Source organism: Lithobates pipiens, unplaced genomic scaffold (assembly GCF_037356315.1).
Source record: "Lithobates pipiens isolate NorthernLeopardFrog02 unplaced genomic scaffold, aLitPip1_a1.2 Scaffold_30, whole genome shotgun sequence".
Taxonomy (NCBI): Eukaryota; Metazoa; Chordata; class Amphibia; order Anura; family Ranidae; genus Lithobates; species Lithobates pipiens.
This window is the reverse complement of record NW_027507791.1, coordinates 129,760,946-129,783,188: the sequence shown is the minus strand read 5'-3', so window position 1 is coordinate 129,783,188 and position 22,243 is coordinate 129,760,946. Positions and strand designations below refer to the sequence as shown.

The following is a 22,243-nucleotide window of genomic DNA, read 5'->3' as shown; positions in this document are numbered from 1 at the left end:
TTCTGTAATTGGTTAGTGTATAAAATATTTACTTCAGATGCAGTTTCCAGAGTGGTTTTCATATCTAAAGACCTATTTTTTCCATCTGCAAATTGCTGCTCATGTAATAATGAAAAGGCTGCTTGGTAATTATTTGGCAGATTTCAGATAGAACAGGCTTTAAATAAAAATAAGCTATAGGCATTATTTAAAGTGACCCTGTCATGTGAAAAAAAAAAATCGGCTGAAGGGTTTCTACAAGTGAAGATTTGGTAAACTGAACTTTCTGGCAGCCCTCAATCCCTACTTCTTTGGTTATCAAGCACTGCAGCCTCTCTTCAGCAATTGACACTTCCAGGAGTATCAGTTGGCTGTGTTCCCTGCCGCACACCATCGTTCCATCCTCTTACCCCTACATCATTTCAGGGCATGGCGTAGGGGATGGCGGATGGAACCACAGTGGCAAGACACATACATGCAAAATGTTGAACGCTGAAGAGACTGGCGCAGTTATTGTTGTAGAAGTGTATAGCTATGTATATACTGTATGTAACAATGGGCAAAGAAGAATGCGGGGGGGGGGGGGGTGTATCTCTATGCTGTGGGTTCCTGGCTCCTACTCTTTTCAGCATGATATAAAATGAATGGAGAATCTAGAAGGACCACTTGCTTGTGGCTCCAGATTTCTGTTCGGCATGATATAAAATGAATGGAGAATCTAGAAGGACCACTTGCTGGTGGCTCCAGATTTCTGTTCGGCATGATGTAAAATGAATGGAGAATCTAGAAGGACCACTTGCTGGTGGCTCCAGATTTCTGTTCGGCATGATGTAAAATGAATGGAGAATCTAGAGTAACCACTTTCTGATGGCTCCAGATTTCTGTTCGGCATGATATAAAATGAATGGAGAATCTAAAGGAACCACTTTCTGATGGCTCCAGATTTCTGTTCGGCATGATATAAAACGAATGGAAAATCTAGAAGGACCACTTGCTGATGGCTCCAGATTTCTGTTCGGCATGATATAAAATGAATGGAGTATCTAGAAGGACCATTTGCTGATGGCTCCAGATTTCTGTTCGGCATGCTATAAAACAAATAGAGTATCTAGAAGGACCACTTGCTGATGGCTCCAGATTTCTATTCAGCATGATATAAAACGAATGGAGAATCTAGAAGGACCACTTGCTGATGGCTCCAGATTTCTGTTCGGCATGATGTAAAATGAATGGAAAATCTAGAGTAACCACTTTCTGATGGCTCCAGATTTCTGTTCGGCATGATATAAAATGAATGGAGAATCTAGAAGAACCACTTTCTGATGACTCCAGATTTCTGATGAAGGGGGAAGTAGTAGAGTTCTCGCTGTCAGAGTCCCAGATGACTCAACTCACCAGCATCTACCAAACACTGAAGCAGCACTTTTTATGTAGATAATGATTTACAGCATCATGACTTTTAATGGCCTACAGCTTCTCCAGTTATCTTGTCAGCAGCCTAACAGGTTAGAACATCATCTATTTCAGCCTGACACCAAGCTAGTTGCTCCTTCATATTTATGAAATAAAGTAGCAGAAATAAAATACTGGACATAAGCCTACATGATCCCAAGGCTAACCACAACCACGAGTAGGTGCACACAATACTGTACAAGTCAGCAGTTGGGCCGATAACCACATTAGTCAGTAATGACAGAACATTCAGCTAAATATAAAGACCCAACAGAATGACTCAGCAAGACTTCTCTTGTGTGTCCTTTATACAGAAACGTGGACCTGTCTGCGGTGCTGAATGTTGCCTTCAATAGAGGAGAGTTTTTGCTTCTCTTCTCTATAGAATGAAATGGTCAAAATGTTTGCTCAATGGATACCAAGGGTGCCATCGGGATACCAAGGGTGCCATAGACGTAATGCCCACAGCCAGGGCTGGGTTCCTCAATTGTGTACAACATCCTCTAATCACTTTAGCCATGTGTTATTTGAGGTGTCTAAGAAAAGTAGCCATTCTGAAGACTTTAGTAACTTTGTTACATTGTACTATATCAGAGGTCCCCAACCTCTGGGACACAGACCAGGCCATGGCCTGATAGCAACCAGGCCGCACAGCAGGAGGTGAGCGGTGGGCGAGCGAGGTTTGATCTGTACTTACAGCCTAGCGCATTACTGCCTGAGCTCCGCCTCCTGTCAGATCAGTGGCAGCATTAGATTTTAATAGGAGCATGAACCCTACTGTACACTGCGCATGCGTGGGATCTAGGTTGTGCACTCCTATGAGAATGTAATGTCTCATGATCTGAGGTGGAGGCGGAGCTGAGGAAGTGATGCTAGTACTGATGAGCAGCTGCAAATACAGATCATTAGCAGGGAGGTTTGAGTGCACAGAAACCCTATCAGTGAGTGGCAAGTGACAAGCTGTATATGGTGGCAGGCTTTATTGTGACAAGTGTGCATCTTACTTCAATTGTAAAGCTGCATCTGGTGGCAGGCCTTAAAGTGTTACTAAACCCAGGACCCTGCATTTACCATATCCGGTCTCCCACAGTACACAGAACAATCATTTTAGTAAATATAAACTGCAAAATACCTTTTCTCATCAGCATTATATAGCAGTCTTGTGACTTCTATCAGTGCCTCTTTAAAGCTTGTAGGAGGAGTTTTCATACTGCACTGGCTGACCTATCAGGATGCAGGACATTGCTGATTGGCCCTGTGCTGATCACAAGAAAAACACCAAACTGAGCATGTGCAGAGTGACTCCAAAGGCTCTGTACTATTAGGAGATGGATTGGGGACAATAGACACTGTTGCGTGTTTAGTAACACTTTAAAGTGGTTGTAAACCCTTACAGACCACTTTAACCTACAGGTAAGCCTAGATTAAGGCTTATCTGTAGGTGCAAGAAATATATCCTTAACCTACACGGTTAAGGAGATATTTTCCAAAAAACGGGCACCGATGTCTACTGCGCATGCGCGCCATAGACAACGGCACAGGCGCACTGAGCGTGCCGTCAGTGACGCCGATCATGCCGTCACTGACAGCTCCTGCACGCAGGAGATATGGCGGGTGTAAACTGAGCTGAAGCTTACGGTATATTAATTATGACATTGGTATTATATTATGTTGCTGGTTTAGAATTAGTGCTTAGCAGATATTATGTTATCTAAGGTGGGAATAAGATGCATGCAGTAATGCTGAAATCTAAAAAAATGGATTTGGGACATGATGGCGGTAAGAAGGGCATTTGACAAATGAGATCTACTGTTATATAATACAGGGGCCCCCAACCTTCTTGGCAACAGGGACAGGTTTCTTGGAATGTTTCTATGGGCTGGTGGTTAGTATGGTTTCGGGATGATTCGAGCACAAGCAGACTAAAAAAAGTGTTGGACTCTGACTTAAAGGTGTTGTAAAGTCAGAATTTTTTTATCTTAATGCATTATGTGCATTAAGATAAAAAGCCTTTTGAGTGCAGCAGCCCCCCTCAGCACTCCTTTTCCTCTCCAGCAGACTGTTTCATTTCAAGAGATGATGCAAACCATTTAACCCTGGCAGGGGTGCTTACAATGATCAGCTGTTAAATATTTTTATAAAACCATTATCCCAAAAGGGAAAAAAACCTGCTGTAATTGCTTATAAAATATTAGCTGGAATGTGGCTTCAATTTGTTAGTGTATTTAAATCTGCTACTCCTTCTAACACTCCCCTCTCCCCAGACTGACAATGACGCTGTCCAGTGGTGCCCCCTGTGCTCCTTGATCCAGAGTAGGGCACACTAATACAGGAGGTGATTACTGTCCAGATAACCAGGTGAAAGCAAAGGGAAAAAGAGTCAGACCTAAGAAAGAAAAATGACGCAGCCACAACCTCTAATGACTGGTAAGCTGCAATATGTTACATTTTTATGAATCCCTAGAAATCCACGCTAGGTCAAAAATTGGTATATAGCAAGCAGCCACTTAATCAACTGCGATACCATCTGTATTAGAGCTGCGTATTATTTTGCATATATATTACATTTTTGGTTTTGGGTTTAAAGGGGTTGTAAACCTTTGTGTTTTTTCACCTTAAAGCGGTTCTTCACCCTAAAGGGGAAGTTCCGCTAGTATTATCCCTCCCCCCCTCCGGTGCCACAATCGGCACCTTTCGGGGGGAGGGGGGTGCAGTTACCTGGATAATCCAGGTAACTGCACCCACTTCCGGCCAGACCGCCGCAGACCCCCGCATCGCTACGCCCCCCCGTTGTGTTCTGGGAAACACACAGTTCCCAGAGACACAGCGGGGAACCAGCGCAGCGCGACTCGCGCATGCGCAGTAGGGAACCGGGCAGTGAAGCCCTCATGCTTCACTTCCCGATTCCCTGACAGAGGATGGCGGCGGTGGCTGCAGCGAGACGAGCGATCGCTCGTCATCTGCCGCCGACATCGCTGGAACCTGGGACAGGTAAGTGTGATATTATTAAAAGTCAGCAGCTGCAATATTAGTAGCTGCTGGCTTTTAATATTTTTTTTTTAGGTGCAGCTCCTCTTTAATGCATCCTATGCTGAAATCCTCTTGTCATTCTTTGATGTATGTCCGGCAACATGGGTTCAGTACCTTGCCATTCTTGAATTTTCAATATTTACTATTAAGAGGCTTTTCCATTCTTGAATTTTATTTATTTAATATTAAAAGAGAAGTATGGGATTTATTTTTTTTCAGTTTCATACTTACATCAGTGGATACAGCATCGGTCCCCCAGTGCCTTTGCACTGAGAACTGAGCGATCGAACATCGCTGATGACTTGGTTTTCACAGCTCCCAGAGCAGAGAGCTGCTGACTGTCTATCAGCAACTCTCCGCTCTGCTTCTGCCACGCTCATTGGAGCACTGAGCTGTGGAGGGGCGGGGAATGGCCGTCTCAGCGGCTCGCTGATAGAGGCTGAGACGGGTGTCAGTCCAGGCACCTGGTGGATCCCGACTCCCATTGTCGGGATGGTGCAGTGAAGTCCGTGACATCAGCAGAGAGCGAATTGCACTCCTGTGATCCATAGGAGAAGCCCAGCGAAATGAGCGTTGGCTGGACTTCTCCTTTAATGGTCCATTTACACCTTTGTGGTGTGTTAACACAAGCATGTCATATCTCAAATTAACATGCATGTCATTGAGGCAGGACGTTCAAAACAAATGGGCTGCCAATGAATCTTATTGTACTTAAAAGTGCACACCTAGCACACTACAATTCAGGTGCATTGGTAATTTTTATCATAGGTGTATTTTAAATGATAGAGACAAAATATCAACCAAAAATCCAGGAAAAACATGATCCAAATGTTATAAAATGAGCTGCAGTTCAGTGAGTAAAATAAGTATTTGATCCCCAAGCAAAACATGACTTAGTACTTGGTGGAGAAACCCTTGTTGACAAACACAGAGGTAAGACGTTCCTTGTAGATGGTTACCAGGTTTTCACAAATCTCAGGAAGGATTTTGGTCCTTTCTTGTTTACAGATCTTCTCTAAATCCTTAAAGGACATGTCCAGTCTGAGCTTGTTTGGCTGGGCTTCTCCTATGGGTCACAAGAATGCTATTCGTTATGCACTCCTGTGACCTATTTTCAGCAGAGATCGGCCTGAAGTCCACTCTCTGCAGATGTCACTGAAATCAGTCCAGGCACAACATTAAAGTCATCATGACAGTAACGTTTGGATTGGCCAGGTGCCTGGACTAATGCCTGTCTCGGCCTCTCAGCAAGCGGATTAGAGACGCCCACTCTCCGCCCCTCCACAGCTCATCGCACCAGTGAGCATGGAGGATCAGAGAGGAGAGATGCTGATTGACAGGCAGCAGCTCTCCTCTTGGGAATCTGTGAGAACCGAGTCATTGGCGATGTTCGATGGCTCGGTTTTCAGTGTAGAGATGCTCGGGGACGGGTGCATGCACCCACCTAGGTAAGTATAAAAGGGGAAAAAAAAACCTTTTAGGGTTTCTTGGCTGTCTCTTGCAAACTCGAATTTGCATCTCCCTCCATCATTTTTTTTTTTTTTTTATAGGATTAAGGTCTGAAGACTGGCTAGACCACTCCATGACCTTAATGTGCTTCTTCTTGAGCCACTCTTTAGTTGCCTTGGTGGTATGTTTTGGGTCATTGTCGTGCTGAAAGACCCATCCATGACCCATCTTCAGTGCTCTGGCTGAGGGAAGAAGGTTCCCATCCAAGATTTTACAATACATGGCCCCATTCATTGGCCGCTCAATTTTGGCAAAATCGGTCTGTACCTTTAGCTGAGAAACGGCACCGCAGAATAATGTTTCCGTGCTTGACAGTGGGGATGGTATTCTTGGGGTCATAGTCAGCGTTTTTCTTCCTCCGAACATGGCAAATCCCCCTCAAGAATGCAAATGTATAGTTGTGCTTACCAACAAGGGTTTCTTCACTAAGTCATGTTTTGCTTGGGGATAAAATTGTTTTATGTGGATTTTTGGTTGATGTTCTGTCTATCATTTTAAATAAATCTATGATAACTCGGTGCTGCCACTGTACAAGATCACCTATGTTAATCGAAATTGCCCTTTTAAATTTGGCAAGATATGGTCGGAATGGATAGATGCTTGAGGTATAGAGTTGGCAGATGACAATCGAGACTTTGTGATGCACCTGCTCCATGATAATGGACCACTGATATGATCTCCTGAATAACCATGTACTATCTATATCGTGTGAATCCAACTACTTAGATGAGGTCCCCCCCCCCCATTTTTCATTTATCCTACTCCTCTCCTTCCCTCTCCCCTACTATCTGGACCTCCTTAAATCAGTGTGCTTAGTTCTATTACTTCCAACCAGTATCTCATTGTAATGGGATAAAACAGCCCTGAACACCTCTCTCCTAACATCACCAAATCAACTGTTTTGTGACAATCTATGGCTATGCAATATTATATTTGTATAATATATATATATATATATATATATATATATATATATATATATATATATATATATATATATATATATATATATATATATATATATTTATATATATATATATTTATTTATTTATTTATTTTAGATTATAACTGCGTATATGCATTGCTTCTACTGTAAAACTTTGAGTAAACCTTTTTCTTGTGGGGAAAAAAAATACATCTATGATAAAAACTTATAGACTCTTCATTTCTTTGTAAGTGGGCAAATTTACAAAATCTGCAGGGGATCAAATCATTATTTTCCTCACTGTATAATATTTCTTTATTAACAAACCTATTCTACACTGGTCAGGCCTGTTCCAACCTTAGTGAGTGTCTACAGCAGACACGTCTTCTTCCTAATGTGGTCTATCAGGCTGGGAAGAAGTTGGGCATAGTGTGTAGACACATAAAACCCCCTGATTCTTGTTTCACGTTATTGCCAGACAAACTCTCATTGTTTGTAACTGCCTGCAGGGGGAGCTGTTCAGGCTTTTTCTGTCTGTACTGACAGCTGAAATTGTTCGTCTGTTTCATATGTTGTTCTAAGTGATCAGCTGCTCCCACAAGCGTGTGCGCTCTGCTCTCAGCTTCCAAACATGACTCAGCGCCTACCCGCTAACACTAGCATACGTGTTAACTCGCACAATGCCCTCTTGCACCTCATTCAACTGTAAAAAATGCATCTCATTTTGCTTCCAAGAACAATACAGAGCTGAGCTTGAGGAATAAATAACAAAAACAACACAACTTAGGTCAATAGTGCAATACAAAACAACAAGGTCATCTGTGGAAAGTTTGAGAGATTATTTAAAGGTAATTTTTTTTTTTTTTAAATAACAAACATGGTATACTTACCTCCACTGTGCAGCTCGTTTTGCACAGAGTGACCCCGAACCTGGTCTTCTGGGGCCCCTTGGCGGCTGTCCTGGCTCCTCCCCGCAAGAACTAAGCACCTTCATGTAAGCTCTCTCGCATGGTGGTTAGTTCTTGCGGGCACGCTCCTGTGATACAGCCGTCGGCTATAGCCGCTCACTGTATCACTCGGCCCCGCCCCCGGCGCACCACGTCATTGGATGTGATTGACAGCAGCGTGAGCCAAAGACTGAGCTGCTTTCAATCCATCCACACTAGCCAATCAACGGCCAGGCTGAGCGGCGAAGAGAACATCAGGGACGAGCGCAGCAGGTGAACGGGCTCAGGTAAGTAAAACGGGGGGCTGGGGGGAGCCGGTATTGTCGGATGTTTTTTCACCTTAATGCATAGGATGCATTAAGGTGAAAAAACGCAAACCTTTAAAACCCCTTTAATGGACAGCTTCACTGGTCAAAGTTGTCCTTTAAATCCTGAATGGCTGAATTTTATTGAAATCTCAAATTGAGTTCCATTCACTGTAGCATGTTGCGTTGCAGTGTAGTTCAGCATGACACCACTAGGGTTGCCACCACATCCCTTTAAACCCGAACACATATGAATTACACAGGCTGTGAAGCTAATTTAATGCAGATAAGGTACCAAGTGAGTTTAATTACCACCCTAATTTGCATTAATATGTGTTCCATTTTAAAGGGATGAGGTGGCAACCCTAGACGCCGCACACCACTAAAGCATGTTGGTGTGAACTGGCCCCATAAGAAACAAGGCAAATAGCCTTGTCTATGCATTGGCACAGTGTTGGGCATAACCGCCCAGTACAGCCCAATGCTCCTGGTCTGAATGGGGCTATAGCCCTACCACTGAGTTCTTAATTCTGTAGCCCTGCACAGCTCTTCACAGCCTTTGGCAATCCGTGATTTGGTTTATTCCTATTGCTTAGTCATGCTCTTCTAAATGACGGAGTACAGATTGGCCATAGAAATAAATGGGTAGGCGATCCTTGTGCACACTAGGCACAGGACTGGCCCTGTCCATTGCTCCACAGCATTTGTGTGCTATGGCTCCATTTATGGATTGTCAATACTCCGAATGGCTGGGTGAGTGGTGCTCATGTGCACTAGACACAAGACTGGCCCAGCACCTTACAGTGAAGAGCTCAGGCGCATGCTGAAGGTATTTTAGTATGCAGGCTACACTGAGGGCGGTGGGGGTAGTCCTCTTCTGTTTTTTTTTCCTGAACCTAGACAAATTTGGAGATAGATGTAAACAGACACAAGTCTGTTTACATCCAGTTGCCCATAGAGCTGCATGGAACTTCCTTTCTGCTCCAACTGAAAAGGCAGAGCTGATCAGAAAGCCTGTGTGAAAGGGGCCCAAGGGCGCCATTACCATGCGTGTTAGGCTGCCCATAGATGTTTTTTTATTTATTTTTGGTCCCCATTCACACGTGCGAGGTGGAGTAAATAATCCTCCCTGCTGTGCTGTTGTATTCTGACAGCAAAGACTCATCTACTGTCAGGCCGCGTACACACGCGGGGACTGTTCGCCCAACTTTGTCCGTCAAACAGTTTCGGCAAACTTTCCGCTCAAAATTAGCATGGACGGACATGGCCACAAACGACGGACGAACAGTTTGCTGAAACCGTGCGCGATGACGTGAACGGCACGTACGACGGGACGAAAAATACGACGTCCTATACACTGCATTATAACTTTCGGCGTGAAAATCCTTTCTGAGCATGCGCGGAACTTTGTTTGACGAACAAGCCTACACACGAGCGGACTGTTCGCTGAAACAAGGTTTCAGCGGACAGTTTTTCGGAAATTCCGAAAAACCTTGTCCGTCAAACTGTCCGCTGAAACTGTCCGCTGAAAGCCCACACACGAGCGGACTGTCCGCCCAAACACTGTTCAGCGGACAAAGTTGGGCGAACAGTCCGCCCGTGTGTACGCGGCCTCAGATTACACTGATAAACTCTGCAGTCAATTAATTGCAGCTGCTGATCAATTGAGAATTTTCCAACATTATTCAATAGAAACAGTAGTAGATGGAAAGAATTCCACTTAGTGCTACTAGTGATTTCCCATAAACAGAACCTTTCATGAAATTAATAATAATCAGCTATTACTAACATTGAAAATGCTAACTTCCCAGTTTTTTCAGGCCAAGTACATTTTGAGTTAAAGGCCTGGAACAAGCACACAGCAAGTAAAGTCTGAACAGAAATAGCCCGTGTTCTGTTCCCGATTAGCATCCCTCTCATCCCCGGAGCTCATCCTTCTGGAACAACGATTCAAATGAAAGATTAGAAAACCGTGGACGTGGCACTTTCAGTTGAACAAGGGGGATTTTGTCTATACAGGTTTGCATCCCAGTCAAGAAGTTGCTAATTCTTTGTTTTGTGGCAGCCCAACAATAAGGAAACCACGTTTCATTGCCTAAGCATTATCATCTAAAAGAAGTTTATTTTATTACACTATGGCGATCCCTCTCGTTTCTATATGTGCCGGGCAATGAGCGGTGTGGCCGTAGGATCTTTTCAACCACTTGAATCGAGTGCCTAATAGGGATACATCCTCCAGGCGGTCCATTTGCAGAGGGAGTGTTTTCATTGTGGCGATATCTGGTCTCAGTGATGGGACCAGTCTAGCTGGTAAGCGGCAGTAGTGTTGGTGGTGGATGCATGTCTCTGCAACTCTGATGACACTTTTCCTAATATTGGTGTGGTGTGTTACACATTGGAGACTACAATCAGAATCTTTGCTGATGGGGAATATGGACTAATATTTGAACACATGTATTTTTGGTCTACTTTTTGTTTAAATATTGTTGGATATATTTATTTATTTTATTTGATTTATTTATCTATTTCACATGGTATTTTTGGATCATTTTAGCGCAGCTTTTTTTGGGAAAAAAAAAAAATTACTAGCCACTCCATTCTATGTCATGGTCATGTCGGAGTACAAATTTTCCCTGATAATGAAGTATTTGCACTTTGAAGATAATGAATTATTTGATGAAACTACTCATCCAGCACCCAAACTCAAGAAGATTTGGGAGGTATATCAAATGATTCAGAAAAATTTCCACCAGAGCTATGTGCCAGATAGAGACATCAGTGTAGACAAAAGTCTAATGGCCTGCAAGGGAAGGCTCACCTGGATACAATATATGGTGTCAAAGAGAGCATGATTTGACATCAAATCCTTCATGCTACAGTGCCTTGCGAAAGTATTCGGCCCCCTTGAACTTTTCAACCTTTTGCCACATATCAGGCTTCATACATAAAGATATAAAATTTTAATTTTTTATTAAGAATCACCAACAAGTGGGACACAATTGTGAAGTGGAACGAAATCTATTGGATTTTTGAAACGTTTTTAACTAATAAAAAAATGAAAAGTGGGTCGTGCAAAATTATTCGGCCCCCTTGCGTTAATACTTTGTAGAGCCACCTTTTGCTGCAATTACAGCTGCAAGTCGCTTGGGGTATGTCTCTATCAGTTTTGCACATCGAGAGACTGAAATTCTTGCCCATTCTTCCTTGCAAAACAGCTCAAGCTCAGTGAGGTTGGATGGAGAGCGTTTGTGAACAGCAGTTTTCAGCTCTTTCCACAGATTCTCGATTGGATTCAGGTCTGGACTTTGACTTGGCCATTCTAACACCTGGATACGTTTATTTGTGAACCATTCCTTTGTAGATTTTGCTGTATGTTTGGGATCATTGTCTTGTTGGAAGATAAATCTCCGTCCCAGTTTCAGGTCTTTTGCAGACTCCAACAGGTTTTCATCCATAATGGTCCTGTATTTGGCTGCATCCATCTTCCCCTCAATTTTTTAAACAAAAAGTTTTTATTGAGGTATAACAAACAAAAATTTACAGGCACCAAGAGTACAATAAGTACAATTGCGAGGTAAGGTACAACAGCTTATAAGTACATCTCTCAAATGTCTTTATATTTATTTTATAATTATTATTATTTATTTTTTTATCCCCTTACTTCTTCCACCCCCTCCCCCCCCCCCCCCCCTTATTCTAACTAACTTTATATGCACATACATACATACACATATATATAATAAAAAACAGGCAAGAAGCGTATACATATTATTATATATATCCTACGTGTCACTGATATCAGAAGGGTGTACAGTGAGTAAAGTACAGCAATTTCAAAACCGGAGTCTCGAGTAACAGCGTATGTAAAAGAGGTCAAGAGTAGGTATAGGGTGATAACCGGTGCCAGCCATATGGGTCTTCCTGACCTCTGGCTATACTCCCAGTGAGGGGCAAACTACTCATCTGGCAACATATATTCAAGGTTCCTTACATGCAGGTGTCGGGGTCTCGTAACCAACGATCCCATATTTTGTCATACTTGGTCGGGCATTCTCTGTTAATATACAGTGGTGTGAAAAAGTGTTTGCCCCCTTCCTCATTTCCTGTTCCTTTGCATGTTTGTCACACTTAAGTGTTTCGGAACATCAAACCAATTTAAACAATAGTCAAGGACAACACAAGTAAACACAAAATGCAATTTGTAAATGAAGGTGTTTATTATTAAAGGTGAAAAAAAATCCAAACCATCATGGCCCTGTGTGAAAAAGTGATTGACCCCTAAACCTAATAACTGGTTGGGCCACCCTTAGCAGCAACAACTGCAACCAAGCGTTTGCGATAACGTGCAATGAGGCTTTTACAGCGTCCTGGAGGAATTTTGGCCCACTCATCTTTGCAGAATTGTCCTAATTCAGTTACATTAGAGGGTTTTCGAGCATGAACGGCCTTTTTAAGGTCATACCACAACATCTCAATAGGATTCAGGTCAGGACTTTGGCTAGGCCACTCCAAAGTCTTCATTTTGTTTTTCTTCAGCCATTCGGTGGTGGACTTGCTGGTGTGTTTAGGATCATTGTCCTGCTGCAGAACCCAAGTTGGTTTCAGCTTGAGTACACAAACAGATGGTCGGACATTCTCCTTCAGGATCTCTTGGTAGACAGCAGAATTCATAGTTCCTTTTATCACGGCAAGTCTTCCAGGTCCTGAAGCAGCAAAACAGCCCCAGACCATCACACTACCACCACCATATTTTACTGTTGGTATAATGTTCTTTTTCTGAAATGCAGTGTTCCCTCTACGCCAGATATACTTGGACACACACCTTCCAAAGAGTTCCACTTTTGTCTCATCGGTCCACAGAATGTTGTCCCAAAAGTCTTGGGGATCATCAAGATGTGTTGTGGAGAAATTGAGACGAGCTTTGATGTTCTTTTTGCTCAGCAGTGGTTTTCTCCTTGGAACTCTGCCATGCAGGCCATTTTTGCCCAGTCTTTTCCTGATGGTGGAGGCATGAACGCTGACCTTAACTGAGGCAAGTGAGGCCTGCAGTTCTTTGGACGTTGTTGTGGGGTCTTTTGTGACCTCTTGGATGAGTCGTCGCTGCGCTCTTGGGGTAATTTTGGGCGGCCGGCCACTCCTGGGAAGGTTCACCACTGTTCCATGTCTTCGCCATTTGTGGATAATGGCTTTCACTGTGGTTCGCTGGATTCCCAAAGCTTTGGAAATGGCTTTATAACCCTTTCCAGACTGATAGATCTCAATTACTTTCTTTCTCAATTGTTCCTGAATTTCTTTGGGTCTCGGCATGATGTGTAGCTTTTAAGGATCTTCTGGTGGACCTTACTGTGTCAAGCAGCTCCTATTTAAGTGATGCCTTGATTGTGAACAGGTGTGGCAATAATCAGGCCTGGGTGTGGCTAGAGAAATTGAACTCAGGTGTGGACAACCACAGTTATAGTATGTTTTAACAAGGGGGGCAATCACTTTTTCACACAGGGCCATGATGGTTTGGATTTTTTTTCACCTTTAATAATAAACACCTTCATTTACAAATTGCATTTTGTGTTTACTTGTGTTGTCCTTGACTATTATTTAAATTGGTTTGATGTTCCGAAACACTTAAGTGTGACAAACATGCAAAGGAACAGGAAATGAGGAAGGGGGCAAACACTTTTTCACACCACTGTACATAACCTTTTTATATGGTAAATTATTATTGACCTCCACCTTCCACTCCACCAACCCAGGGGGTATGGGACGCATCCAATTTCGGACAATAACCTTCCGCACTGAGAACAATGTCTCATGCAGGAATGTCTTTGTGTATTTGTCTGTGGTATCTGGAAGCACCCCAAGTAGGCATTGTTTTGGGTCCAATGTGACCGGAGAGCCCATGTGATCATGTAGAAAGGTGACAACTTGCGCCCAGAGGCCTTGTATTTTGGGACACGACCATATTAAATGAAAGAATTTACCCACCTCCTTCCCACACATCTGACATAAGGTAGATTGAGAGTTTCTATATCTGGCAACCCGCAGGGGGGTGAGATATGCCTGGTGGATAATATAAATTTGAGTCAGTCTGTCAGTAAGTTTGGGTGAGACAGCCTTACAGGATTCCAAAGACTCCTCCCATTCCACATCCTCCAGAGGGCCTATCACCCTTTCCCAACGAGGTTTGAGTTTGTATGCCAATTTGGTGGAAACTGGGGTAGTAAGCATGTCGTAGAAGGACGAGGTTAATTTACGGGGATCAGAGCTCTTGATTATGGCCATAAGTGCATTAGGGGTAGACTGTGGTGCGGATTCCAAAAACTGAGCCCGAGCCGCATGTCTCATCTGTAGAAACTGAAAGAGCATGGATCTGGGAAGTGAAAATTCTGCGCTAAGCGTGGCAAAAGTTTTAAAGGTTCCGTCGACAAACAATTGGTGCATATAGAGAATACCATATGTAAACCAAAGGTCTGTATCGGGAAGTCTTAGAAATTCCGACAAAGTTTTATTGTACCACAATGGAGTATAATTATTATAGAGTGGTATCCCTAGCTTGGCGGAAGCTAAGTCCCAAATGCGTCTGTAATGGTATAGCAAGGTCTGTCAATTGTCCCCCTGACCCGCACCGCTAGAGCCCATCGCCAGCGTGTAAATTGAGTCTCCAGTGCGTCGAGCCCATCTCGGGCAGAGCAGTTGGAGAAAGCGCTCCCTGTCCGTCTTGTCAATATGATACAGTTGGGATAATTGTGACGCGATATAATAGAGATTAAAATCGGGAAGGGCAGTGCCCCCTAGGTCCGTGGGGCTTTTAAGCGCCTGCCAAGCCAATTTGTGTCTGTTGGTTCCCCACACAAAGGGTTTGAGCAGGGCCTCAAGGGACTTAAAATGCTTCAGGGGTAAGTAAACCGGGGAGTGCCAGAGGATATAGAGTATCTTGGGTAAAAGGACCATTTTAATAAGATTTATCTGACCCCAAATCCCCAGCGGCAGATGGGCCTAGGCCCGCAGTTTGGATTGAATGTGGGAAATTAGAGGGCTTAAATTTAAATGTGTATAGTCCGCCGGTGATCTGGAGACACACACCCCCAGATACTTAATGACACTGACTCGTTGTAATGGCAGACTGTCCTGAAATTCAGTCGGTGGGAAGCTGTCAAGTGGAAGAATTTGGGACTTCCCCCTATTAATTTTTAACCCAGAAAAGGTCCCAAATCTCTCGATTGTCTGAAGAGCCTTCTGCAGAGAGGGGCCCGAGTCCGCCAGGTATAGCAGTGTGTCGTCAGCATACATGCTGATCTTTTCGGTCAGGGCGCCATGGCTCAGTCCCCTGATCTCTGGGTTAGCTCGGATGGATATGGCCAAGGGTTCCGCGGCCAGGGTGTATAATAGTGGTGAAAGAGGGCAGCCTTTTCTCGTGCCTCTGCACGAGACGGCCAGCCATTGGCCAACACCCGGGCCGTGGGCGCCTGATACAGCAGTTGAACCCACTTAATGAAACGTGGTCCAAAGCCATATCCCTCCAAGCAGCTCCAGAGATAACTCCATTCCACCGAGTCGAACACCTTTGCCGTGTCCAGTGTCACCACCACCCATGACCCAACTTCTGTGTGCGTAGCCTGGAGGTTAATATACAGTTTGCGTAGATTAAAGGATGTGTTGCGGCCTGGCATAAAGCCTGCTTGATCTACATGTATGAGGGAGAGAATGACTTGGTTCAATCGAAGGGACAGTACTTTAGCTATTATTTTTATATCTACTTGCAGTAGAGAAATAGGACGATAGGATTCGGGGTAACCTGGGTCCTTCCCCGGTTTGGGGATGAGGACTATTGTTGCTTCCTGCATGGAGGGGGGCAGGGTGAAGGTTTCAAATAGGTTATTGAATAGTGCAAGCAGTTTGGAAGTTAGTAATTCTCTAAATTGGGTGTAAAATTCAACAGGGAGTCCATCAGATCCAGGGGATTTGGATCTAGCAAAGCTGGAGATCGCGGCGTCTATTTCTTCCACGGTAAGGGGTGCCTCAAGTGAATCTGTTTGTTCTTTCGTCAACTGGGGGAAGGTAATGCTGTGAAGGAAAGTGGTCCGCATGTCTGTCAGGTCTGTCACTGTTGTTTTATATAGATCCGCAAAAAACTCTCTGAACTGAGAGGTAACACTGCATGGGTCCGTGATCTGACTCCCCCCGGGCCATGTAGGGTAATGACAACTGGGGGCCTGTCTTCGCTATGCACTAGGTAAGCAAGGAGCTTGCCCGCCTTTTCACCATATTCAAAGAGTTTCTGCTTAGTAAAGAAGAGCTTTTGATGAGCTTTCGTATACTGGAGTTGAGTCACCACTCTAGTCTGCATTTTAAGCTGGGCCGCTGTCGCTGGGGTGGGATTGGCCGCGTATTCCCGTTCAGTGGAGACTAGCTCCGCTATTGCCCTGTCGAACACTCCAGCGGAATCTGTTTTGATTTTGTTTATGTGTGAGATCAGGATAGTACGGGCGTACATTTTAAATGAATCCCAAATTGCAGCAACAGATGCTTTGTGATCATTTTCCAAGAAGTATTGCTTCCATTGGGGGATGAGCCCATCATCCTCTGGAAGCAGTGAGAGCCAGAACGTGTTCAATCGCCATGGCCTTGGTGGTTTATCAATAGGGATGCTAAGGGTGGTCCAGTACGGACTGTGGTCAGATAGTAGCATTAGTAACCTGGGGCAAAACGCTGTTTCCAGGATCCGTGGAGCAGGGTGTGGGATACAAGAATGAAATCTATGCGGGACATAGAGTTGTGAGTAGGAGAAAAACAGGAATAGGCTCGAGTGTACGGGAAGTTGTGCCTCCATGTGCCTACAAGGTGAAAGGTGGAGATGAGTTTAGAGAATTTAGTCGTATCAGCACTGGCTACTGTTGCCTGCGACGTCTGTAGTCTATCCAAGGCCGGACATAGTGTTGTGTTAAAATCGCCTAACCAGATCGCTGGTATCGTGGGGTTACGGGACATGAAGGCAAAGCCATCTATGAGCACTGTTACACTAAAGGGAGGAGGTATGTAGAAAGACATGAGAAGGAACGGTTCACCGTAGAGCTTAGCATGAAGAAATACATACCGACCGTGGGGATCAATTAGGAGTTCACAGAGTTCAAAATGTACCGATTTGGCTATCAATAATGAGACACCCCTAGCATTAGTCGTATAGGTGGAGTGGTACACCCACCCAACCCAGGGGCGGCGAAGAACCATTTGGAGTCTGCCCTCAACATGTGTCTCGACCAGCACCACTACATCAGCACATTGTTTTTTGAGGAATGCAAGGGTGGCCGAGTGCTTAATTTTCTCGCGCAGGCCCCTCACATTCCACGTGAGAAATTTTATAGTTGCCATGGTGCTGCGTAGGGTGCATACCCTTGCCTCAGTAGGACACATATCTTTAGGTCTAGTGAAAAATATAATATATAATAGAACTGGAGTACATCAAACACTGTGTGCGGCACCTCTTCAACAGATATACATTTTCCCATATTTGGTTCCTGAGACACTGTATGCACATTTACAAATTGCAAAAATAACTGTTGAACAACCCCCTCCCCGCCTTACACCCACCCCAACTTGTGCAGGCATGATCCCTTAACAATTTTAAACTTCCATCTGGGAAAAAACGTAACTTTGCATGTAAGGAGAAGATAAGGAACAGTTTTAGCCACTGGGACAAGTAGTGGTTCCGAGCCAGCCACCACAGAGATGAATGAAAATGGGGCCTAATTGCGCGCCCCCACATGTTAGTGTAGAGAAGAGGCAGTGAGACCCAGTCGCTCTGTTCATCTGCATAGTTATAATTCCCAGTGGTTAGTGGGGCATATATTTGCTGCACTATGCATGAGGCTTGTAGGACCAACACACCTCTGCAGCCCCGTGTGGCAAATAAGTTCAGGAGTATAAAGAAAAAAAAATAGAAAACCCCCATTTGCAGTGAAATATAGTAAGTCCACTCAAAATATCCAAAATCACAGGAGGATGGTTTAGAAACCCAGTGCTCTGTATGCCGTAGGAAGGATTATATATCAACGGTTGTGGCAGTAGGGTCAGTAAAAAAACCGAGGTCCACCCATCTCCCCGGCCCAGCAAAGCACAACAACGTGAACCCGCCAATGTGGGGCGCAAGTCAGGGTGACTATGTTGCAAGGGTGATTAAGTCAGGCCAAGTGGTGATGGAGATATGGAACAGTAGCGGCTTGCCATATGGCTCACCTGATGTGCAGTCAGTCACCCCTGCCCTGTGCAGGTCTGCGCTCCAGCCAGGAGATGACCTCGCGAGTATCCTCGAAGAATGATACGCGGCCATCATGTTCCACCCTCAGGCGTGCAGGAAAAAGCATGGAATACTTCAGGTGACGGTTGCGCAGTCTGCGTTTGGCTTCCATAAAGCTCTGTCGACGTCTCTGTATCTCGGCCGAGAAGTCAGAAAATATTGCCACTTTGATGTTTCCCACCGGGATGTTACCCCTCTCTCTCGCCAGCCGCAACGCAGCATCCCGATCTTTGTAGTTTAAAAGTTTTGCAATAAAGGTACGGGGGGAGCCACTTGAGGAGGAGGCTTAGCTGGCATCCTATGAGCTCTTTCCACCACCATCACAGGGGAGAAGGCCTCCCGACCGTACGTGGTTATCAGCAGTTGTTCAAGAAATTATGTCGGGTCTTTACCTTCCGCTCCCTCCGGGAGACCGACGAAGCGGAGATTACACCTCCTCAGGCGATTTTCCATGTCGTCCTGCTTGGCGAGCAGCTGGTTAATCTGTCCCTGCATGCGTTCAGATCTAGCCTGTATCAGCGGGAGGATATCTTCCACCGCACTGATGCGGGTTTCCGTCTCCGTGACCCGTTCACGGATTTTCTGAAAATCTTGTCTAATTAGAGATATGTCCGTTTTAACTTCCTCGATCTGGGCAGTGAGGGATGTCCTGCAGAGTGTGATCGCTTCTAGTAGTTTATCCGTGTCTCCCTGCCCACGCTCCCCTCCTGCCCTCTCAGCGACACCATCCTCCTCAGCCTCCTCTCCCTCATTCCCACGGTACTGTGCGAGCTTTGCCGCGGCAGATTTATGGCTCTTTGGAGGGAACATAGTATGAGGCTTACGTGTGACAGGTTCAGCCAGTCAGGGTATTGCAGGCAGAGAAGGGAGAGGACAGCAGACACAAGGCCCAGTAATGGCTGAAGGATGAGGTGTACCAAAATGGCCGCGGACCTCCAGGCACAGGCCAGCGCCCAGGACCTGCCCAGTCACAGTAGTGCAGGAGACTCACCCCTCCGTGCAGGCAGCTGGATGGCTGTACAATATAGTAGGCAGACTGGATGAGAGGACGGCGTGCACAAGGCCCAGCGCTGGTCCGGAGCCTGGGTGTACCAAGATGGCCGCTGACCTCCGTGGGTAGGCCGAAGCCGCGGTCTCGCCTAAGTGCGGCCGCCGTGCGGGACGGCATCGCTCCGACCGGGTCGCCGGGAGGCTGGAAAACAGGTAGGGTATACAGGGGGACCCCAGGCAAGTAGCCCACACGGAGTGGAGTGGAGGATCACTGCAAACCAGGATTAATAGATGGAGCCCTGGGTGTGCAGGTCCTACTCCATGCTCAGTCAGGCCACGCCCCATCTTCCCCTCAATTTTAACCATCTTCCCTGTCCCTGCTGAAGAAAAGCAGGCCCAAACCATGATGCTGCCACCACCAAGTTTGACAGTGGGGATGGTGTGTTGAGGGTGATGAGCTGTTTTGCTTTTACGCCAAACATATCGTTTTGCATTGTGGGCAAAAAGTTCCATTTTGGTTTCATCTGACCAGAGCACCTTCTTCCACATGTTTGGTGTGTCTCCCAGGTGGCTTGTGGCAAACTTTAGACGAGACTTTTTATGGATATCTTTGAGAAATGGCTTTCTTCTTGCCACTCTTCCATAAAGGCCAGATTTGTGCAGTGTACGACTGATTGTTGTCCTATGGACAGACTCTCCCACCTCAGCTGTAGTTCTCTGCAGTTCATCCAGAGTGATCATGGGCCTCTTGGCTGCATCTCTGATCAGTCTTCTCCTTGTCTGAGCTGAAAGTTTAGAGGGACGGCCAGGTCTTGGTAGATTTGCAGTGGTCTGATACTCCTTCCATTTCAAAATGATCGCTTGCACAGTGCTCCTTGGGATGTTTAAAGCTTGGGAAATCTTTTTGTATCCAAATCCGGCTTTAAACTTCTCCACAACAGTATTACGGACCTGCCTGGTGTGTTCCTTGGTCTTCATGATGCTCTCTGCGCTTTCAACAGAACCCTGAGACTATCACAGAGCAGGTGCATTTATACAGAGACTTGATTACACACAGGTGGATTCTATTTATCACCATCAGTCATTTAGGACAACATTGGATCATTCAGAGATCCTCGCTGAACTTCTGGAGTGAGTTTGCTTCACTGAAAGTAAAGGGGCCGAATAATTTTGCACGCACCACTTTTCAGTTTTTTATTTGCTAAAAAAGTTTAAATTATCCAATAGATTTCGTTCCAATTCACAATTGTGTCCCACTTGTTGGTGATTCTTCACAAAAAATTTAAATTTTATATCTTTATGTTTGAAGCCTGAAATGTGGCAAAAGGTTGAAAAGTTCAAGGGGGCCGAATACTTTCGCAAGGCACTGTATGTGAATCGAACACTGGTTACATTTGGAATTCTGTCCTATACACTGGGAAAGGAACCAAATTCAACACAAAATACAGCAATTATGGAATGGGAACATCTTCAGTTCTTTCATTGATTGAGCCAATGCTAAATTAGGACATACAGAACAAAATGGATGCCTATGGAAACGTTAGGGCTAACTGGCGTGACGTTCCACCAATCTTTTGGCAATGAAAAGCTCAAGACAGGAGAAATGGTTGCCTGACAGAAAGGCAAAATGATGGCACTGCGATGGCATGACAAAAAAGATGTGTGCCTAATGAGTACAATTCATAATACCTTCACTGTTATGGTACACGCTAAAGGTGGGAAAGACATCATGACACCACAAGCGGTGATAGACTACAACAACACCATGGGAGGTGTTGACAGAGCTGACCATGCAATGACATTTTATCCAGCAATGAGAAAACACCAAAAAAGTATTACAAGAAGATCTTCAGACATCTTCTTGAGCAATGCTTGGGGAATGCCTTCATTCTACTGTTGATCAAAGCATGATGACATTGGAAGGAAAATCCAAATGGAAAGCAGGTTCTATTGTCCTTATTGTGACGTCGGACTTTGTGCAGTTCCATGTTTCAAAATGTACCATACCTGGGATGTTTACTGAAGCAATATGACTAGTAATATTGCACCCTTGTTTGACCCAAAAAAATGTCAGGGATTTTTATTATATTATTGACTAAAATTTATTGAATAAAATATATTATTATGTTATTTATTATATTACAATTTATGATTTTGTGTTTCAAACTTTATCATACCCGGGATGTCTACTAGACTCTGGTTTGGACAGATTTAAGTGAGTTATTCATAAGAATTACAGGCCTACAATATAAAACGCCAAATGCAAAATAATTGTACCGCTTTCAGCATCAAAAATCTGAAAAAATCATACCACCAGGGAGGTTAAACATGAGAACTGTGTACCGCATGGATATCCATTGTATTGTCTTCATCAGTCAATATGCATTTAATTCCATCAGTGAATATAACAAATTTTGTCTGTGGATCTATGTACTCTGTGGGTAAACTGAAGATTTGAAATAAGTTTTACTTTTATTTAACATATATACATTTTATCCTGCTGTAAAAAATATGAATTGGGAGTCAGCTATAATCTGATCATTGTTTAGTATTGAATGTGTTGGTTTTTTTTCTTGGGTATATTTTTTATTCAGTATATTTTAGTCTAGTGACCTGATAAGATGAATCTTCTATATATTAGTATGTGTGTGTGCGTGTACACACAAAAACATCTGCTTAGTTCACAAGGTTACATCATAAAACATGTGATAGCTGTTTTTACTGCGAATGCTGGTTGATAAATGAGGTGTGATGGAGCCACGGTTATCGTCCAACAATTATCACTTGCGGGATGTTGATATTAGGTGCTCATTAGTAC

At 44.4% G+C, this 22,243-nt stretch overlaps 1 protein-coding gene across 2 annotated transcripts in view; it reads left to right on the top strand.

Moving 5' to 3' along the window:
• BMF (Bcl2 modifying factor) overlaps positions 1 to 22,243 on the top strand; it is a 116,175-nt gene that overhangs the window by 4,937 nt on the left and 88,995 nt on the right. Inside the window, exon 2 of one of the 2 annotated variants that reach the window (XM_077464859.1) lies at positions 3,696 to 3,858. The exons of the other annotated variant lie outside the window; for it this stretch is intronic. The gene's annotated coding sequence lies outside the window, so the exon portion shown is untranslated. The remainder of the gene's footprint in view (positions 1 to 3,695; positions 3,859 to 22,243) is intronic. 2 annotated transcript variants of the gene reach the window in all.